Below are 23255 nucleotides of genomic sequence, written 5' to 3'. Positions count from 1 at the left end.
ACTGCACATAGAGTCGGAGCACTTAAAGAGAGTTAGTTTCAGCAAAGTAACATCTGTCTAAAACATCATTACCTCAGGATTGGGGAATCCTACAAAATAAATAAATAAATAAATAAATAAATAAATAAATAAACAAACAAACACAATAAACGATAGATACTTAGAGCGTGAACTGGGTGTAAAAGTGTCAAGAGATAAGTGCTATTGGTTGACAACTGCCCATCCAGATGACAGTGGTAGTGCATTGCCGACGCCTGGCTAAAGACAATTTATTATACGTATTTTGGCACCATGTCGTTTGAAAGGTGAATCACAGAATTCTAGTGGGGAAGTTAATATTAAGATCATTCAAGTCAGTCTGCAACCCAACGGAAGATCAGCACTGAATTATCCAATTATCCTTAGAGAGCAAAAATATGATCTGCTTTAGAAAAAGAAGAAATCCAAAGTAAACTTAGCACTCATTTCCTTAGGGTGACCTAGAAAGCAGTATTTGACAAACAGAATGCATTAACCAACAAAGCAAGCAGTAAGAGACATTACCATTAATCAGTGTTTATTGGGGGCATATGCATTTATTGGCTCCTCTTTGGTTTAAAAAAAAAGAGCAGTCATGCATATCCTAAGCATTTTGTTAGGGAGCAAAAGTCAGGTTCTAAGCAGAGTGTAGCTGATTTTATGACCACCTTATAAGTCACACAGAAGAGTAATGTAGCGTGAAAAATGTTTTAACAATTGCGATACAAACAATCCACAGGTGCATGGGAAAATATGCTGTTCTGTATCTGACCAACCATTTGCATTGTCTGTGTCTGGAATGCTAATCTCGTATGTCTATAGCCTAAACGATCTTCCTCTGCAATGTTGCAGAACACCCCAGGTTTTACAACTCACTCGCCATCTGTCTGCAAACACCGGTGGAGCATCACACCTGACTGAAAAGTGTATTTAAAATGAAAATTAGTGTTGTGTTTAGGGTCTCATCTTGGGACATTGCTCTTTGAAAGCAGAGTAAACTGGAGATTTAAACTCCAGGAAAGTTGCTGTTGCTTTTACCAAGTGCACGACTGCTCAGATAAAGCATCCAGCTCAACCTTATAAATAATCACTTCAAATGTGTATCCCCTACACATGCAATGGTCTCTTGCCCCTGGCAGGCATAAGGGTCTTAATTGTACATTGCCTATTCTTATGCAAAGACGTCATGTATTATGAAGAATTTTTTCCAAATCATTTCGAAATCAGATGCCTGCTAGGGGGGGATTTTTCAAACAACTACATAACTGAACTATTAATAAAGGAAAGCCACCTCGATATCTGTGGAGAATGTGTAGCACACGATGGTCATTTAGGAACCAAGAAAAAAGTTACTGCAGAGAAATAGGTAACAAGGTATGTTACAGAAATGATTTTTGTAATAATTGTTATAGTTTTTACATATCCTTCCTGGCAGAAGCAGTGCATGGGATGATTCATCTCGGGACTGTTGGCTCTATATATTTCTGTCAGCTAGTTTTTCCATTTTAATGGAGAAAATCAGATTGAATGTTGTGTGGTCTTATTGTGCCCCCCCGAACTACAGCGTTAAGACAGGTGTGAAATGATGTTCTTGGTGTATTTCGAAGGCTTAAGACAGGAAACAGCAGCGACTGACAGAACTAGAAATAAAAAATCTGCGTGAAGCAGTGTGTGAACTCATACTCCTGATGACGGTATGAGATGAGTAAAACAAACACATTAATTAAGCATGAAAATTATGATAATTCTATTGATTTAAATGATAAATCGAGGATTATTTTTAAAATAATTTGAAAAATCTAATATAACTACATCAGGTGAAATCTGGAAAACATTTTACATGTTTATTAGATTTTGTGCATTGATGTTCCTAAAGACATCAGGCAACAAGTTGTTAATTTAAAGGCTTGATCCAAAGATGTAAGGAACAAATACAGCACAATCACCTAATACTAACACAGATGTATGTGTTTCTTTGATGTAGCCTGACCTACGCACATTATTTAAAAGGTAACATGACGTATAAAACTAATGCTTCTATACACATAATAATCATATCCTAGATATGGCAGTGGTGACTTCTGAAATGTTGTTTCCCCCTAAAATATTCCAAGAAGTATTTTTCCATGTAGACTTTCATAAAACACTTTTTACTCCCTGTATATGAAAGGGTTTTTTACAATACGATTGCAGTGTTATGCTGACACATGAACTCTTCTATTAACATTCAAATAACATTTACATTTTCTTAAAATCTCAAGAGTTTTCTTTGCAGAGCCATTTTTTGAATTTTTGCTTTATCTAAATCCTCTATCTAGATTCAATTTGCAGACTCATTCTACCAAGATTGAGAAACTACAAACATGTTCTTGATTGTAGTAAGAGTAGAAGAAAGATACATGTGACAAAAAAGTCACAACTGAGTATAACTTTGTATTTTTCTATTAGCAGGTGAGTCCAAATTTAGTTTTAATCTGGCCCCTGGCTATGTACCTATCTTTTAAAGCTGAACAACACTAATCTTTAAGTTGCAGGAAAAGCCAATCTTAATTGTATTACATTACACATTTATTAAACTTAAATCAAATTGAGTTTAATTTACATATCTTTTCTGAGCAGCATAAGATTAATTAAATCAGACAATCAAAGGGCAAATAATTGTATATTGCTTTTCATGTTAGTGTCAATCACATGCTTACAGATTGATATTATATGGAGAACTTAATAAGCTTAAAATACAAAAAGCAACAGAACAAACAAATATGCCACAAAAAAAGCAGAAAATGACTCTGTAATATCCACTGAAGTTTCTTTATTGACAAATGTAATCTCCTGGCCCACGAAGGATGGTTGCTTCCTTAGCAAAGAGCTGTTGTTTGACGGGATGCTGGTGTAAATGGATTGTCATGGAATTATTACAGGGGATCAGAAAACAAAAACAAAACGCAGTCCAGAAGGACACTGAGGCATTTGTCAGGAGAAGATTAATTTAGGTCGGCTCCACTGAGGAAACTTATAAATAGAGAGATCCAACTGGAAAAGGAGATTAAAGGGTTAGAACAAAAACACGCTGAAAATCTAAACTGCAAAACTGGTTGGCAACATTCAAATTGAAAATGGGGACATTTGAAACAACAACAACAACAACAACAAAACAACAGCAGTGATCTGAACATTTCAAAGGGGGAGGGGGTACTGGGAAAGAGATAATTTTCTTACTGAAGCGCTAATTAATTAAGCATATTTACAATATTAATCTGGAGGGGAAGGAAATAAACGTAAAGAGTTTGAGATCGTACATGGTTATCCTCTAAAATCAGAAACACACACAAGTGCACGGACAGATATGTGTTTTAAGGTTTCAAGGTTTCAAGGGGTTTACTGCCATAAGCACTCAAGGATAAATTATTGCCTCTGAAAATCATAGTCATTGTCTTTTCCTTAAAGCAAGCAAATAAATAAATCAATCAATAAAAATAAAAAAACAAATGATGTTGTAAATGCAGCAATTATAGGCCCATTTCATAATTGTGGATTTCATGTCGTATTTCGAAGACAAGTCCAGGCTTCGTCCCACTAAGCAGTCATTAATGAGATGTGATCAATGAACAGTTTGGAGAAAATAGCACTTCTGCATATGAAACCTGAAAAATTTCGCACTTAGCTGAGAGGATAACAAACAGCGCATCTCCTATTATAACACTCTTCATAAATATAGAGTAGGCATTCTATAGAGCGGGATGGCATTTTCTGTATTTCACTCTTTCTTTGTTCTTTGTTTACCATCTCTCCATCCTGCTGGGCATGCTTATTAAACAGTCTGTGAAAGGTCTTGGTTGTCACTGATGGGCTGTTGTTTTCTCTGCCACTGCAGCATGAGACAGATATTTCTCCTCTTTGCATTTAATTACTATGCCTCTGAGACCTCCAGCTATTACAATTCAAAACCCTTCGTACATAAAAAAAAAAGACACTGGGATGAAGAGAACCAGGATGGGATTTTTCCTTAATTCTGCGGAGCACATATTTCTGACCCCTGATACTTCACTTTGATCATGTTTGCTGGACCAGACAATGTTGTTTTCCCAACAGAAACACAAACACAAGACAATGAAAAGTCGTGTAGCCTTCCCGCCATGCGCCTTTGCAAATGACATTGATGTGCCGAATGTACGGTCAACAACAATGAGACTCATTAAAATTAATAAGAACCATTCTTTCTTTTACTTGAATTAAACCCAAAATGTCAAGATCGCGATATGGCGCTTCTGTATTTGAGTAACTGTAACCACATGTTTTAATTCTTAGTGAAATAATGTTTGTCTGTTGATCACAAGACAGTGGGAATTAAACAGTGTGCAAATATTTTCACTCAGTTAAATGCAAGTCTGACATTATGCACTTGCTTTCAATCGTAACGCATGCTATGGATGGAGTAGATGGGAACGATATTCAACTGTATAAATTGTTGACAAGGTAGAACACAGAACATATTATACATTTCAATGGTTATTAACAGGGCAAAGTTAAAAATAAAGTTTGTTTGCATATCTTATTGTAAAGATCAATACATTACTCTATTATTATTAGTAGTAGCAGTATTCGTCTGTAAGAATAAACAAACAAACAAACAAACAAATAAAACATGATGTTCCAGGAAGCTATGTTCTGTATATTACATTTTTAATCTTGTGGTTACAAGTGTCAGCATTCATCAAGAACTGTAGTCTTCATTTTGACAATATTTCCCAAGGACAGCTGTTGTAAACGAAGCAATGAAGGCAGTTTTGAAATTGAGGATGACACCCTTGATATTTAAAATACCTTCTGCAGATGTTTCTGCTCTGGAATCACTGCCATTGCACTGCTGTCATTATTGCTGTGATGTAAAACTCGAATCAATGAAGAAATGGATTTTACATAAACCTTTTATTAATGCAGGTGAGAAACTGACAGATACTGACAATCACATTTTAGTGAAAATTTGTATTATTTTAGAAATCTTTCTTGTTCAGAAACACACATTATGGCTTAGACTTTACGAACAAATAACATAGTTCAGAAGACGCCAGATGGATCGGAAGGGATATTCATGTGTTTAGAAGACATGTTTATGTCTTGGCATGTATTAAGATCTGTATTGTGTGTATTGCTCAATTCTACGCTTTGATGATGTCATAATCTCAGAATGGCATTTCTTGTTTTTTCCCCCCATTGCTTACAAACAAATGCAATTTCTGAAACAACTAAGAAGTATTTTGCAATATATAACCAGATACAATCCTGATCTGGAAGGACGTAATGATTTCCTAAGGGACCTAAATTAATTGTTCTGTGGACAGATGCTAAAATTATAAATAGACCAAAGTTGTTATCAGTGCCTTCCATTAATTACTGTGGTGCCTCCAGGTGCTGTCAGACTTTTCTGTTAACCTCTGCCCCCCACAGAAGACCTCAGCAGTACAAAGAGGTCATTCTATCAATCATGATTTTGGACTGAAATTACCCAGCAAAAAGAAAACAGGTGTACTGTAGAGCTTATTACAAATGCATGGCACATAGACTAAACTAAAACCAAGGCCTGTTAAACATAAGCACCCCCCAAAAAAGTAGTTTTTCTTGCATCAATCTTAATCTATTATAGACTCATAGATGGGGATGGGTGAAGAATATGCCTCCTACAAAGGCAATACCCAGCTCTAAAAGTGCAGACTGTTATTTTCTGTGCAAGTTACAGCAACACAGTTCATTATTTGGACATACACATATTTATCTGATTGATGTTTCTTGAGATTTGAGACTAAATGTACAACTGAAAGTACATTTACAACAGTATGGTCTTTTTTAACTGTTTTCATGTAAAAACAAATACTTTTGTCTCATTCTGTTTACATTAATTTCTGAATTCAACAGACATTAGTGAACACAACTAAGGTGCATTAAACTGAAAATGAACTTGAATAATGAAAAAATATAGACTGGATCCATTTTTAAAATACATTAGTAGCTCTTGGAAAAAAATATTGAACAGACTCAAATTTCAAATGTCTTTTGTTAAATAATGTATCCTTCCTCACTTCAGACAACTTGGTAGACCCGATTCTACTACTGTTATCGCTTTTAGGCTAAATAAAATACAGGAAACATTCTTTTGAGAACAGCTTTCTTAGGTTTTAATGTGTAACACACTGTTTAAAGTAAGTGCTTGCCTAAATAATTAATTCAACTGTTTAATATGTATTAGGAGCTGTACAACAGCATGCACATGAAAAGATTCCGCAAACAAGTTTGAAGAAAAAAACAATAATAAAAGCACACACATTATAGCATTGATATTAAAGGAGGATACATTTCACAATTAGTACTCCCCCCAATTACTAATGAGCAAAGGATGTAGACACTATATCCATGCACTGATACAAATGTCGATATTCCTGGTTCTGAACAAACAGCATTGTTTAAACAAGCATTTGCTGTACATTATTACTGTAGCCGTGCCATGCTTTAGTTATATAAACTGGGGAGGTTAATAAATCATACAGCACAGACCATACTAGGCACCTCCAGCCCTCCAGATCTACATGAAGGATGAACTACTAAATAAAAAGTTTATGAAAGCGAAACTCTGATGCACCATTAGGTCCCTACCAGAGGGTTGCTCAGATATATAGAGGTTGGGTGCGTCCTTTCTCTCCAGCTCTCCCAGCAGAAGGACACGTTCTAAGAGAGTCAAATCTAATATGTGCAGGTGTCAGTGAGCCAGCTCCGTGGACAACACAGGGTGGCGGGAGGGAACTGCTCTATGAAGCACATGTGTTGTCAGAGGCAGGAGCCCAAGATCAATGCTAAACAGATTAGTGGAGCGATTCCTTCCAATAGGAAGAGAGGCAGATGTCTGACTTCTGAAACCATGCGCTAAGATGTAAATATCATTCTCGATAGTCACTGAGCACTACAGGCAGCCCAGGCACCACAGGTGTCAGAACCGATTTCATTATACAAATTAAAAGAATGTTCCACCTTATAAATATGTACTGAACTGTAACATTAGAACAGTACATATTAAAATACAACAATGCAATCTATATAGCATGTTAACCAAATGCTATGCACTAATGCTAAGTGTCTATTTATTATCAAAACTCTGAACACTAGAGGAAAAGTGGAGGATTGTATTTATTTTGGATTTCTTTAACAGTTTTAAAGTAATAACAGGACTGAATTGCAAATAGATATGTCATACAATAAAAAGGCAGCACTGAACTATCATATGGATAGATCATGGAAAGATTGCATTCCATATCTCCATATACAATAATTCAATTTATGGCTTATTTTCCTCCAGTAGAACCTCAACATTATTCAGACCTTCCTGATTGAATTCAAAGCGATGTCTGTCATGAGAAGCATGAAACAATCCCAGTCATTATGCTGTTCTTGCAGTAAGGTTTTGGGAAAGTTAGAAAACGTTGCCTAGTTGCCAAGTTTTCAGAAGAGATATTACTCCTTGAAACAAAGCCTCCCTTTCCTTCTGATTATTTTTTCCTGTGTTGTGATTTTCAGAGGTTGACTCTGAGAATGATGGAATCACTGGAATTGAAAATTATGTATTCCCTAAGTGGTCTGCATGCTAGAATGTTTCTTGAAAGGCAAGTGACAGAGGTTGTGATTGCTGCTGGAATACAAAGAGATCAAAGCCACACAAATCCTGCAAAGTATGCCCACTAGAGTTGGTTTCTTTGTTTGTTTTTTGTCTCCTGGATTTTATTATTTCCATTTTTATTTTAAGGACCACCTTTGCACAATGGTCACCACAGGAAAAAACATGTTTGTGTGACTTATATTACAACAAGACATACCCCAAGTACAATACACGAGTACTGTAAATAAGTACAACACAAGAGAAACAATGATCAAGTTATGAACACATTTCATAAGGCGTTTAGATCAGACTACCATAGACAAAAGATTGAATACAAGTCCCTCTACAGATCAAGAGGAAGGTTATATATCTAAACGAATGCTGGGCAAGGTTATACGACATTAACAGCTATAGCAGCGATAGCAGATGTTCCTGCGGTTCAGATGTGAACGCGGAGAGCGTAGGGGTCTCTTTAATGTTACCCGGCAGGGGGATCAACAGTGTGTGAGAGACCCCTGTCTGTAGGGCAACCTCAGAAAGAGCTGCTGAAGATGAACCATGTGGAAGGTAAAGTGCTTGAGACTTTTATCCATAGTTTACAAATATTTACTGCTGGCATCTACAGTATACCAGAACAAATGTGTTTCATTGCAAAGGGTAAAAAAAAAGCTGAAAATTTGATTTGGGAACATTTCAAAATAGACTGGATAGTATCCTTGGATCACTCAGTTATTAAAGGACACCAAACGAGCACAATGGGGCGAATGGCCTCCTCTCGTTGGTAAACTTTCTTATGTTCTTAAAATACATTTTCAGCAAAATAAGGAACCTTTTTGTGCAGTGTTTGTAAAAGGTTGATTTTTTTAGGATTTGCTTGTGGATATTTGAGGGTAAGTGCATATGTTATTATTTTTACAAGATGTATTCATTTGTAATAAATATATAAATTAAAGGATTCAACTGTATTAAATGTAGGGAAGCCTTTTTTCTGCTTGGCATTTATAGAGATTGCTATTTTATCTCTGAACATTATTCAGAAGTTATGACCTCAGTGGTATTTGCATGGTATGCATATCATTATGACTCCAATTTAATCAACGAGCATTCACAGTTTCATCCTGTATAGATGACCCTTCTTGCAGTTCTGAGTTTACTTTTCTAATTTCCAGATACTTGAATCCCAATGAGACTTCCTACTGATCTGGTGACATTTTTGTTATTCAGTTTCAATTTCAGACTGTTAATTCACTATATATATATATATATATATATATATATATATGTCTTTGACTCTATATGGCAATTAAACTGACTTTCTTGGGGCTGTATTTATCAATGAATGCAAAAGCAAAGGCATACATAAGAACACATTTTGATTCTATGAAGCCCGAAAAACAGAAGTTCACATGCTCTGCTTTTACAATTCCTTTCATATTTCTGGCAAAATAACCTTTGCTCTTGAAGGTCATTAATATTGAAAGGGTTTATTATTTAAAAAAGAAGAAAGAAAGTGAAAGGGTCTAAAAGAGCACCATTGAACCTGGACTCGTTCTTTATACCAAAAGATCGATGTTTCACGCTAGGAGGAAACTGACGTTAATCATTCATTATATCTGCTGTCATTTCATCATGGTTACCTTTTCTTTTAACTTCCCCTGCTATTAGACACTGTTTTAGATTTCATGTCATTTCCAGTTAACATCATTTTTTTTTCCTTTAAAGCTTTTACTAATGGCCAACTGTAACAAAGGCTGGAAACCCCAACACTTGTCTACACCTCCAGCATTTTCTGCCCTTTAAACATCAAGAGGAATGAGTGGCAAACACATTACAAGTCTGTCCCTTCATCGCTTGGAAGATACAGTATAATTTTAAAAAAGAAAGTGTCAGTGTGGGGTAACACCAAGTAGCCCGAAGCAACCAGTAAAATGAGACTCCATGCACAGTACAAAAGTAGCAGCATTTCTCTGATATGAATGGTCATACTACGGCAGCTAATAGTGTCATTTTAAAACTATTTACTTTATTTTAAGACAATGCCAATATACAGAATATATTTGACACTTGTTTTTTTAACAGCAGAGCTAGGTGGAGGTCAATTACTCCTATTACTTAAATCTTACTGTAATATAAATGTTCTCTTCCCCTTGTAGGTTGATGGACACTTTACGAGTTCTCCCATTTCTGTACAAGGGCTCTGGCAGGGCTTAAGCAGTGCAATTCATTCACACCGCATCTGTCATTGAAGTTATTTATTTGGTAGTACCAGAGAATCCAATTTGTTCTTGCACAATTCAAACAAGGGAGCTAGTGAAAGTTAAAGGAAACTGATACACTGATAAGAAGAGATATCTTGCAAATGGGGAATGGAAAGAATTTGGAATTATCTTCCACATGCAGCTCCACGATAAAGCACAAAGCATAATTCTACCTCTCACATGTGAGTTGCAAATTCTGCAACTCTAAATATAAATGGTGGAGCCAAGCTAGAATTTGGAGAGTCATTTCTAAGGGCAATTTGAAATAATTCTGAATTTTGATACTGTATTGCAGTTTTGAGAACATACACCATATATCATTGTATTAAATCAGTAGGTTACCTGCTACATTTTAAGCCCTATAAATAATTGTATTATACCAACCATATCCAACATCAATATTGCTAGCTAGACCCATGAAAACCTACATATGATTCACTCAGTAGAAAAGCAACCCCAACCTTAACCAACGTCCAGCGTCTTTATTGGGGACTCTAACCCTAACACTAACTGGGACTACAATGTAAAACTAATTTGACCAATAAATGTTATAAATAAATAAAAACTCAAAATAATATTGTACACATGTACCAATTTCTACCTTCATTTGCATGTCTCAATAGAACATTCCAATTGCCAAATTTTCTAATTTTCTAACCTTTTTTTTTCTTTTCTTAAATACACAAATCTTCACTTCATACGGGAGTTCATATTAATTAGTCAAATATCCACAACAGATATCGTAGCTATTCATCTACTTCTTTCTAATTCCTTATCTTTTCCTTCATCTTGTCTTGTTCATTGTAGCCTAGATAGTGAGGTAACATTCTGTAATGTTGTCCTCTCCAGTCAAAAATGTATTAAAATGATACAAGAGCTAGTCTCGGGCATTATTCCTCTTCAACATTAAGCATTGTCTAAAATGCAATGTATCCTGTAACATACTTTCCCAGTTATGTATCTTAAACACAGAGACAATTTCTTCTTTCATATTTCATAAGAATTTCTGAAGTTCACATCGCGTTTTCCTGTGCCCCTGTGCATCTGAAATGTCGCACAGGATTGAGACCAAACGTGCCCTGGAGACTTTCGAAACGTAAAAGGTATTAGATTTCTGTACGATCTTTTCTGGCTTTCCGTTTTCCATCTTAAGGGCAAAATTCAGCCATGTGTTTAACGGTTTGATAACAGGACAGCGATAATATGTTTCATTACTTATCCCATTATAAGTGTTAGCCCAAGCAATCTATGACTCTATTAAAACAAAGGACCTAACAGCTCTAAGGTTAAATAATAATAAATTAGATTGTTCTTTTTCTGCCATGGTCCAGGACCTATCGTTGTAGAGTTTCACCTATATCTACATACAAATTACGATCCCAACTGCAGCTAAATTCACAGATGACTCCAGTACTGTAAATTGATTTAGCTCAAAGGTAATTTGTCTTATGACCTGATTAGCCTAAATTTATTTTCAGCTGAAAATACTAAATATAAGAGTCATCATTATTCATAACAGTGTGAATACACTTTATTTTACCCTCCTATGTGAAATCCCAGCTTCATTAGACCTCACATAGTGCTCAAGAGTTGGCATAGAAAGTTTATTTAATTTGTATTGTTTCCAACCTCCAAACATTCCTGTGAAGACCACTGGTTAAATATGTTCCACAATCTGATCTGAAAACTTACTAGGAAGTAAAACATTTCCACACCTGTTTCCACACATTTGATTTTCGTTTCTTGCAATTCAATCCAATTGATCATCATTCAGGGGTCTCTGTAACTTCTGTAGTATTTCAATGTACTGCAAACAACAAAGTTTATTGTCTTGCCAACTACTGTGATCCACACATATCAGACGATACAAACATATTTATTTCTCTAACAGAAGAAAGAAGAAAAAATATGCAAATGTGATTAGGACAGATAGGACAATAGGACAGATATATACAACAGAAACATGACAATTCCCACATTCTCACAATTTACAATAATTAACGCTTCGAATATAGTCCCATCTGTATTAACAGAACAGCTTCTATACTAGAGAAGCAGTAAGCTTGTTGAGCTGGAAAATGGAATAGACCTCATGAATGTCAGCAGCATTAGTGCACTGTAAATGGCAACTGCTGTATAATGTTTTCCATTGACACCATTAAAATGAAAATGTGAATATAATCTTGCATTTGTGTGTAGATATGAATTACCTTACTGTTCCCATATGTCTATTTTTGATATTTATTGTTAATTTATTTATAGTGTCTTGGGATTCAAACAGCTTTTTTATTAGGCAATACAATGTTCCTCTCAAGCATAAAGAAGATGAGACTGAAAGCTTGTGTTGCCACACAAAGTTCAAATTTTTGGCTCCTTTCTTGCTCTGCAACACGCAATCAAATTAAATTCCATGCATAATTGATGCGATCTTCTGTCAAACCTGTGGCTTTTATAATGTTTTTGAACTTTCAGCCTGTTTACTAAACATGTGCTAAGGGATTTTATTTTTAATAATTTTAATTTTAATTATTAAATGTATATACGTCTTTTCGTAAGGGTGATACACATCGAAAACACATATCACATATATGAAAAGGGTTGGGCATAATGACTTTCCTCACTTGCCTCTCATCTCTACCACTAAGCTGTATCTATTCTCTATTTTATATTCTGTTGGAGCTGCTGTGAGAGGGTGACTGGGTGATTTTGATTTTATATCATCCTAGTCTATGTCTATTTCCATTGCAGACTGATGCATCTAAATGTGAAATACACATTGCCACACATTTCACATTTCTATCAGACATACCAATGAAACAAGCTGTGATCATCTCTTAGGCATCCAAAATGCCTAAAGCAATATTATGTCTATTGTATTTATTGACTATGCTATCTCCTCATTTAGATTTATTTAAAACCTTTTTCATTAACAAACATGCCAAGGAGGTCCTATACCTTTTCAGAAATTGTATATTTTCCATTTTATTGTATTTTATTAAATTAAAGATATGAAAGGTAAAAGCAATTCAAACCACTACAACATTTATTTTCTATTGAAAAATAAAAATTGTAAACCATAAGAAACTATTTAACAGTGATGGCTTTATAGTGCCCTTGAGGCTTTAACTATGACTTTGAACGACCCCTCAAAGGAATATGGTGGCCTATCTGGAGTTTCAAGTATGTATTACTTCCTGAAGTTACATGCAACTAAATGGCCAGCAAGTGGTTTTTAATTCATTCTTATTGTACCCGCTGTGTGCTGTTTAAACTGTCCTGCTGTGAAATAACCAACAGCTCCTCCCATAGAAACGTGTGTGTGTGTGTGTGTGTGTGTGTGTGTGTGTGTGTGTCTATGTCTGTGTCTGTGTGTGTATGTGATGGAGGGCAAGAGAAACCCTCAGTGCTCTTTGAAGACTCCTCATGCCAGAAGCTGAAATACCAGGCCCACTGAGACGCAGGTCTGCTGTACAGAGAAGGACATGCCCGGGGGTGTAAGCCCTGCAGAACTGTCATTAGTAATCATGCAATATTGTCTGATATTCCACCAAGCAGAAGCCAGAACTTCTCAGCAAGGGATGATATCTCATTCAGACACGAGGCCTCTTCACGCTGAGGACGCAGATGTTACCCTCCTCTGTCTCAGCGGACACTGAAAAGATGCCCTTGTAAGATCAAGCAACATCACCGTGTGTGACAGGAGGGCTCAGTCACAAACCCTTGAGTTGTTATGCAATTTATTGTTAACAAGCGTAAACAGTGCAGAGCAGCAATTTAACTATTGCAATGGTTACAATTGGGCATTTACTTCTGTGTATGGCATTAACATGCTCACTTAGCAGCTACATGGGCATGTGCTCTGCGGCAGGGCATGTATTTGGACTCATTGGCATACTATTTTGACTTTGATTGATCCTACACTGAAGACCACAGATATAATCTCCATAATAGTGGGCTGACAATGTAGCTTTCATAATATGATAGGGCTCTAGATATAATTAACCTGATAGTGTAGGCTTACTTGAGAACTTAAATCACTTCCAATTTTTCTAAAGTGTAATTTATTTGCAGACTTTGTAGGATACAGATCATTAATAATAGCTAAACTTTTCCCATAATTGGCCTCGCATGCCACAGTAGCTTTAATTCCTGTGCTGTCATTGCTGGAATCTGTGCTTTATTTAACTAATTTAAGTCTGCTCTTTTTTACTCAGATGTCTAATGCTGCATGCAATTCTCAGTGGACACAGCTTGTCCATTTATAACTTAATTGATGAAAACCCAGTGAATTTCTGCTTGGGTTTGATTAGCCGATACTATAATTAGTGCTGTGCATTAGCAGATCTCATATGTCCTAATACAGCCTTACCAGGTGTGCAGGAATCCACCTCACACCCAAGGTTATTTGACGTATGGTGCCACTTTCAGTAATTTCAAAATGTATCAGTGGTGTAGAGCCTAGGCTAAAAGGATTAATCTTGGTTAAACAAGGCGCAGTTAATTCTCTGAACGGAAGCTTAACTATTAGTGAATAAAGAGCAGACTTCTTGTTATGGAGAAGAGATGAATAGGTGAAAGGAGGGATACATCTGTTAGCAGGCTTCTTCAGAGCACAGACAGTTATCAAGAATAGTGCACATCCACTTCATCAGCTTTGAAGGTTCACACCTTCTGGACAAAGACTCCATCCACTGAGAACAGATTCTACTTCCTTTGCTTGGGCATTTATCTCAGACACCACAGGCTCAAAACAGGCAAGCAGCCGATAACTTGTGTTACCATAAATTGTGCTACAGCTGTGCTCTATCATTCTTCACAGAATGTCTCTGGAACATTCTTCCTCTCGGGCAACAGCCTACTCAAAGGTTAATACTAATGTGGGTATAAAACAGATCCCAGACCAATACAGGATTGTAATATTACCGAAGGTGATATATGTCGGTATTGAATACAATTTCTTACAAAATCAAAGTCATACAACAGGTACACCCGAACATCCAGAAAAAGACCAAATATCTGATATTCCAGGAGAAGAAAGACTACAACCAAATTTGAACAAAGAAATAATAGTTTGTCACTGTTCTTTAGATCAAAGTCTTTTGCTTGGTAAACTTTTGGTGCAAGAGTCACCTGTATGTGAATCTGTGCATGCAACCTGTCATTCACCACCACCTGGGTACACTGGTGCTATGGAGATGCTGCCTGTGGGGTTTGTATGACAATCAGTTATTAAGTCAGTTAAATCAACTTTTTCAATTGATCTAAACAAATCTTCTTTACCTTATGGCTTGGAGGTAGATTGGCAAATTAGCTGGTCCATCTGCCATAAACTGTTTAACATCCTTCTGTGATGAGAAAAAAGGGCTACCTTTAGCATCAGGCAGCATTTCAGCAGGCTAGTGCTGTGAATCAGAATGACTTGAAAAAGACTGATCTCGTTCCAATTATAATCCATTTCATTATGGGATCCATTTACCTTGGGCTCTGTGATGACCTGCAATAAACACATGTGGATTTAGCAGCAGGTTTATTGATATTTAATAGTTATGTAGATATGGGTGAAATGTAATTTTGTATGTTTAATCTGAGCCTGATTGACAGCATGAAGCGAAACTGCTCGTCTGGATTTGATTGACGCCTGTGTCTTTACCAGTTGGGGAGGGATTTCACAATGTGAGATTTACTTTTTTCCCACAGCACTGCTTGTTTGAAAATATTATGTGAAAATGATTCAAATGTAACATCCATACAAATTAAATGTTTACTTCATAGGTAGCACTGCATTTTTACTTATTGTAGTTGATATTAAAATGTTTTGCATACAAATGTGTTATAATGAACAAAGAGACATGTAAAACAGTTTAATCAAAATCTAAGCATATCCAGCTCGGATCAGGGATATATTAATGAATTTGATAAATTTCTCAGCATAGTTACATAACAATTTTAAACTTTAACTAGTAAAGTACTAATCATTTGGGAAACATTATCATTAAAAAAGCTAAGTTTAAATGTATTGAAATCAGACAAGATTTTTGCATTTTTAGATAATTTAGATTCAAGGTCTAAATAAAGTAAATCTAAATAAAAACACCCAGAAATAAGATTGTGAAACCACATACAGAAATAAAAATGTGTTAAATTAACATTGTAAGTGATATGAAACTTGTATGTTAATTTATAATAATAATTTAAATAATTGTTTGAATGAATGCACAAACATTGTTTTTTATAGTTATGGCCCAAGTTGCTTTTTTTCTATCACTGCACATGGAAATTAGGACGTGCGCATGAAATACTTTACTTGATGACATTCTCTTGTGCAAACACTCATGAGCAGAAGCATACAATATGCATAATGTTACTTATTGTTTGAACCTCATTTGTGAAATAAAACAAAAATACAAGATTTAGAAGTAAATTATTTTATTCTCAAGGCTCCTGATGCAATGAATATCAATGGCATTGCATGGTCAGTAATATTTAGTTATCATTCAAGTCAAGAAAACTACCCAAAGGGGGTGGGACATTGCATGTTACCATGGGGAACGAGTTTTGTAACATAGCTGCCTATAGGCCGCTGTGCCCTGTCACTCAGGCAGACCCTCCCTCTGCCTGCATTAACTAATACAGCACACAGCAGCCTATAGGAATCTTTCATTTTCAAAGTTTAAGAATGCAGATTCTAGAAACAGGAGAAATGGTGCTTTAAAAAGCAATCCTGATGTTAACATTTATACAGCAGCAAATTGGTCCTTTGGTATGACTGGTGGAGGGAAGCCATTTTTGGTACGGAGCTCTGCAGGCACTCAAGCCAGCTAATATTTATATCTCCTGCTGCCTTTGCTGTCGCAGAAGCAAAAGTACAACTTTCCAACTCAATTACAGCTTCCTCAAGATGTCTCTGCACAAGATTATGTTTAGCTTTAATAAGAATTGTTTTAACTCTTTAAAAACTTTTACAAACGTCTTCTGTTCTGGTTTTGTCAGAGACGTAATCATACATTATTCAGCAAATAATATGTTCTGCTGCATCTTACTGTAGCACCCTAGCGTGGCTTCAGTTTAAATTTTGATCGGAGTTGTGTACATCACAGGAACACTGAGATTAAGCAGGAAAGTGAAAACTTGAAACTGAAGCTAAAATAAAGCATTAGGCAGAAGCCAAATCATAGGATACATAATACACGGATTGTTTTCCAAATGATGCAAAAAGAAACATGGTGCTATACATTCCTGCTGTGGTGAAAACCTTTGCCAAATAAATTACATTAGGACAGTTACCATGAAAGTGAAAGTGAAAGTGTACTTGTTTTCCCACTGTGCCACCTATACACACTGGGGCTCATCCTAATGATGTAAAACAGTGCATTTTGCAAAGCAGACCAAATTTAACTAGCATATCCCTTTATGAAAAATGTATGTGTTTGATTGCTGTGTAGACACAAATTAATTAATATTTTTGACACTTTTGTTAATTAAAGACAACAAAACTGTCGATGTGATTATTTTGGCAATGTTTTTTATGGGTGAAATTGGAGTTGGAGCATACCATATGTTCAAATCGTGCTATGTAGTAGTAATTGAACAACCAGACTGTGACCCTAAAATGGTTAAATAGAGGTCCAATTTGTTTTCTTTTTTCTTCTTCAAACATTCTAGGGAAAATATCAATTATTATCAAATTAGTGTCAGCACCCCCCCACCACTTTAGATTTATTTTTAAAAAAAAGTTCAGCAGATGGATACAGCTATAAATGCATTTGAAAAACTGTCACTTTAGGGAACATTTCTGTGTCAGTGATGTTAAAGTATAATTTGTAATGCAAGGATTACACAACATGTGTGTTGCTTAAGCCCTGTTATCCCTCTAGGAAGATTTTATCATATTTCACAATTTGTAATTTTGACACCTAGATTTGAGGTTATCTCGATTCTGTAAATATTTTTAACTAAATGAATGTAGGCTACGCATTCCAGATATCAAATTCTTACAATACAATACTTCAAATTGTTGGAGATAGTGTTTAATAGCCTGTAGCATAGTATTAGAAAACCCAAATACTTCAGATACATCTCTTGACTGAGGCCTGTGGCTGGCAGGAGAAGCACACGTTTGCTGTCAGCTAGATGGGGCTAAATTGATCAAATACCTAAACTGTTCTTTAAACAATTAAAAGCTCCATATTACTGCAATGAACAAATTTTCTGCAGAATAGTATCATAGAACTCATATTATGTTATCAATGAGGCAGTCTTGCCTGTCTCTTTATAATGCATTATGGAAAATTGTATCCCCAGGAGTTCAAATATTTTTAGACCAATTCCTCTGGTGACGGCCTTTTTAATGTTTAATTTGATCCTTGTGGTACCATGAGTCCCGTGGTGACAGCAGTCACATTAAATAAATCATCTTCCCAACAATGCAGATTAATCCAAATGAATGGAAATCAAATGGGGATCAAATGTCAGGACAGCTTTCTGTTGAGTTTCTCCGGGATCAGAAAACCCCAACCAGACCACTGATATTTCCCTCAGCCAGGATGATACATTGAGGTTTGCGGGAATGCAGGGAAGCAATGATTTGGCTTATTGTTTCAATAGGATTGTCTCAAGCCAAATGTAACCATCCAGGTTAATGATTGAGACATTGCATTGGTAATCAATATATCGTTTAAGACCTCAATATAATTTACATTGTAATCCTCCATTTAAAAACATATACCAAAGTTAGCAAAACTGATAATAATAATAATAATAATAATAATAATAATAATAATAATAATAATAATAATAATCACATTCTGTGTAGAAATTAGATGTAATTTGGTAAAAGTTAATACAAGACATTTTAACAACAAAATTAAAGTGGAATCATGCTTTGGCTGATGTAAGGAAATGCTTTGTGAGTTCAGTGAATAAGAAGAAAAGATTAGCTTTTGTAATTAATAGATAGTTAACCTCCTTGTCCTCTATCCTTTGAACACAATATAAAACTAAGGCCCTGTTATGTGCAACTGTGCGGCAGTGGTTTTTGCATTTGTCCCCTTCCTAGTGCATGGAGGTTGCTTTGGATAAAAGCATCTGCTAAATGAGTTCTTATTGGAAGCCAGATTTTTTTTTTTCCTCTCTCAGCAAAGTAAATGTCAAAAAGGAGAATGATGGGAGTATGTCATTCTCAGAATTTCAAAAGGAATAACTGCACCCAATTGAAGGGAGGCAAAAATATAATTTCCTCCAAAACCTGATACAAGTATTAATACAAGGAAACTTAAATGGAGAGATGTACAGGATAATCTGAAGACACCAGACAGGAATTTCAACATAAGGTTCTGCTACTAAATTAGGAACTTGAATGCACATCTACACTGCTAACTAAAGTTGAACTTTTGGCTCTACCTTATAGAAGAATGTATAATAAACTGTTTTCATGTTGAACGCAAGCTGATTGGTCTGCATACAATCAGTAATCTATGCTTTCCTCTCCTCTTAATTGTATCTTAATCAATAAACCAACTTCTGCTTTAACCCACCCCCAATTTACAATATCTATTTGGAAGCTGATAATCTGTTTCGGCTACTTGTTCTTTCAAGAGAACAAGATTTCATAAGAATAAAAGGTAAACCTTTCAATTCCCAATTGACCTGTGATTGTATTGTGATTGTACACTAAAAAACCCCCCTGGAAAATTATATGTACCTAAATAAACAGAGATTAAAATAATTATAATAATAATAAAAAGTGTAATTGGTCTTCAGTCCACTCCACTTCACACTGATGGAAATCAAATACTGGAAGTCACAGGAAGTGTATGGTCAAATAACAATTGCAAAACAACAAACCAAGGCTAAGTACATATCTGTAGATAAAAAGTTTATATAAATAATTTAAACTAGTTAAGAGCCATGACTTTTAAAATATTTAGCCTTGCATAATAACAATAACAATAACATTCTGTAAGGAATAAGTATTACTGGTCCATGAAAAATACATCATTCTGCTGCTTACCATCCATGTATTCAGAATAAAACCATTTTGAATAAACAGTGCTCTGCAAAATGAAATATGCACAAGCACATCACCTCTGCACCACAAATATGTAGTTACACACAGGGAAAGTAGGCTCAGGTCGAATGGAATAAAGAGCAGCTGCATCTGAAAGCAGATCGATGCCCCTTTCACAGCCACACACTCGCCATGTCAAAGCCAGATAACAATATTGCAAATAATATGGTTATTCAAGAGCCACTGTAAACAAACTAAGGATGTGTCGGGTTGTACAATAGACTAATCGTCAGAGGCCCCGCCCTTCCCCCCCCTTCCTGGTGTTTTTCATTGTCCAGGCAGAAACTGTGAGAACCCATCATTTCCACTCCCACCTCCCATCCCCCCGGTATTAATCTTAAAATCAGCTTCTAGAATGACACCTCCGCCAACATACATCCATGCCTAGGACACTGACCAGTCCTCACTGCGTCATTGGAAAAACAATGACTCGAATCTCCACGACACTGATCTGAAAACTCATCCCTACAGTCACTGGAGATATTAGTCAGATCAGAGATTGTGTGAATCTATAGTTGTTTTGTGAAGAGCAGTACACAACAAGGAAAACCGTGGTGGCGGCAGGCCTGGGAGACGTGTATTTGGCTTACATGCCAGTGTAGCTCCAACAAAGAAAACTCAAGCAATTTACTTTCACAGAAGAAAGAGAGAGAGAGATGAAGAGAGTGAATTGTTAAGTGTAGTATTCAAGACTAACATGTTTTATTGTACCAAGTCTGTAAAAGAAAAACAACCTTGAAAGTGTCACAAAACAAAATAAAGAATGATGTAAGCTGAAGTGCATTCAACTCTAGGCACATAAGCGTGATTTTAAACAAGTTGGACTTTAATTTCTGGATAGCATTAATGCTGTATTGGTATGCTGCTGTTTTTCATCCAAACAGCAGCTATTGATATTAGAAAGCCCATTCCCAAGTTACCCAGCAAGACTCGGAGCACACAAGTTCCCATCCTTAACAGAAATCGTTTTAAAGTCTTGGAGTGCAAATAGGTCATCTCTCTCTTTCCACACCATCAATGGAATGGACAAAGACGGTAAATGCCTGATCTGGAGTTGTACATCCTTAGTGATTGAGTTTGCTGGTTATATCCAACACAGAGAATTCAAAGATTTTGACCTTTGCTCCCACTTTTTGTTTGTACTAATTTGTGGGGTAGATTATTGATGAATAGATTTTAATGTACGGCGCCCTACATCAGCTCCACTTCAGGCTCAAGATGTTTCTCTGTTTACCATTCTGACTTCCTTAAGGCAGATTTATGTAGTTTTTTTTCCCTCTCTTTTTCACCAGCATTAAAACATTGAACAAGACGTGTTCATAGGCCAGAACTAAATACGGATTTCACATTAGGTAGATTGATGCACTTTCCTTTTTTCATATTTTAATTTTTTAAGATTTTTTTCTTTTCATCATTTTAACTAAGCATGTAATAAATCAGCTGCTGCTCCCGTGATTAATTATCTCCTGCAGTCCCACTCGCCAGAGCGATGTTCTGCTGTTTGTTTGTTTGTTCGTTCTACTGGGCTTCTGCTAACATCTGCCTTTCACTAGACCATAACTTCACATAAAATTGACAAACTGTGTTTTACCGTGCAGTTACTTTATTCTGTTATTATTTGTGATGCTCTTCAGTAATGATGCCTTCCGGAAAAGAAAAAAATAAACAAACACATAATAAGAAAGAAAAAAAGAAAAGAAGAAACAGGTTGAAAGTAGGTAGAACAGCCGCAGAACAGCAACCAGCCACGGCATTAATTGGACTCTACGGCATTAAGATGCAGAGGCTGTATTTGTGAACTGACAAGCCAGTGAAGGAAGTCAAACTCATTCTCCCTGCTGTCACGGAAAAGTGTGTAAGTCAAGGTATGGCACAAGTCACAGACGGTCTGAAAGGGCACTCTGACACACGGATGCCCAAGACAGAGTGCTCGTCTCACAGTGGGAACGTTTATTACCGCAATATAAATTACAATGCAAGAGAAGCAAATGAAGTTGATCCTAGGGAATGGGTACAGAGCTCGATAAAAGGGGAGGCATGCAAAGGAGTCATCGGTGCTCTTCCTTGATGCAGGAAGTTAATAACTTTGGGAGAGTAATAATGAAAAATGAAAATTAGCAATTCTCTCTCCCCATCTCATTTTCTCTCTCTTCTGTACATGATTAGGGGGGGAGTCTGGATCAGAGGAAGTGATAGAAGAAGATGCCAAACCATCATGCAACACATGGAGCTGTATCAATTCTGTATTCTTGGGAGATCACCTGGCACTTGATGATAGTGGATGTAAACCACAGTAGACTTACCCTCTGTTGCTTAAGGGAGGGCAAACCTCAATGCAGATCTCCTGAGAAAGTCACATCATGGCAACTGATCAGTCCTTTTTCCATAATTTCACATCATGTCTAAAACATCACATTCACGTTCATTGATATACAGACATAGATGCATGTATTCACATCCTTTCTTTTGAACTAATGCCAGTCTGTGATTCTTTTAGTTTAATACATATTATATAATATATATATATATATATATATATATATATATATATATATATATATATATATATATATTAAATAATATTATTGACCATTTTTTTAACTTAAATGGTTTCTGCAGAGTTACAGCTTGTTCACACCCTCCCCTGTATTGACATTTCAGATGAAGGGTGTGAACATTTTGCACTTACACATAAACATGTGTCTTTGACCTTAAATAAAAGCCTTACATGCTTTTGCACTTGTCAAGTGTAATATGGCTGGAAATAGCAGTTTACCACTGAAGATGCATAACTAACATGCAAGTGTCATGAACAAAAAGCTGCTTCTTTGAGAACGTATAATATAGAAAATATTATATTTGTTATTGCTTATTCAGCTCCATTAAGTACAATTAATAATATAAATAAATCCAATACCCAAATGTATAATAAAAACTAATTGAAAACACAGGACTTCGAGAATCAAAACAAATGAAGCTCTGAAACATTGAATTAGTAACCTAAACACAGCTGAAATATTACACAGTAGATTTAGGAAATTGGGCCGGGAGACTGATTTTCATATTTATATGAAAAATACATATTAACCTCAGTAAAACAGAAAACAGAAATTAGATTTTTGTATGTCTCAATTCTTAACTATTTTAGTATTCTTTGCGGTTTGCGGTTTAACCAGAAGACTTCATAATTTATCACCTAATAAAAGTAAACCTCAGTAGGTTATATATATATATATATATATATATACACACACACACACACACACACACA

At 35.8% G+C, this 23255-nt stretch overlaps 1 long non-coding RNA gene across 2 annotated transcripts in view; it reads left to right on the top strand.

Annotated features, from left to right (window-relative positions):
• The window catches only part of LOC136754095 (uncharacterized), a 59227-nt gene extending 36768 nt beyond the window's left edge, over positions 1 to 22459 (top strand). For both annotated transcript variants that reach the window (XR_010817536.1, XR_010817537.1), the window contains one exon: positions 22151 to 22459. This is a non-coding gene — a long non-coding RNA (uncharacterized LOC136754095). The remainder of the gene's footprint in view (positions 1 to 22150) is intronic.
• The last annotated feature ends 796 nt before the right edge of the window (positions 22460 to 23255 follow it).

Source organism: Amia ocellicauda, chromosome 7 (genome assembly GCF_036373705.1).
Source record: "Amia ocellicauda isolate fAmiCal2 chromosome 7, fAmiCal2.hap1, whole genome shotgun sequence".
NCBI classification, from domain to species: Eukaryota; Metazoa; Chordata; class Actinopteri; order Amiiformes; family Amiidae; genus Amia; species Amia ocellicauda.
Note: the sequence above shows the minus strand (reverse complement) of the source record. Positions and strands in the feature narration are given on the sequence as shown.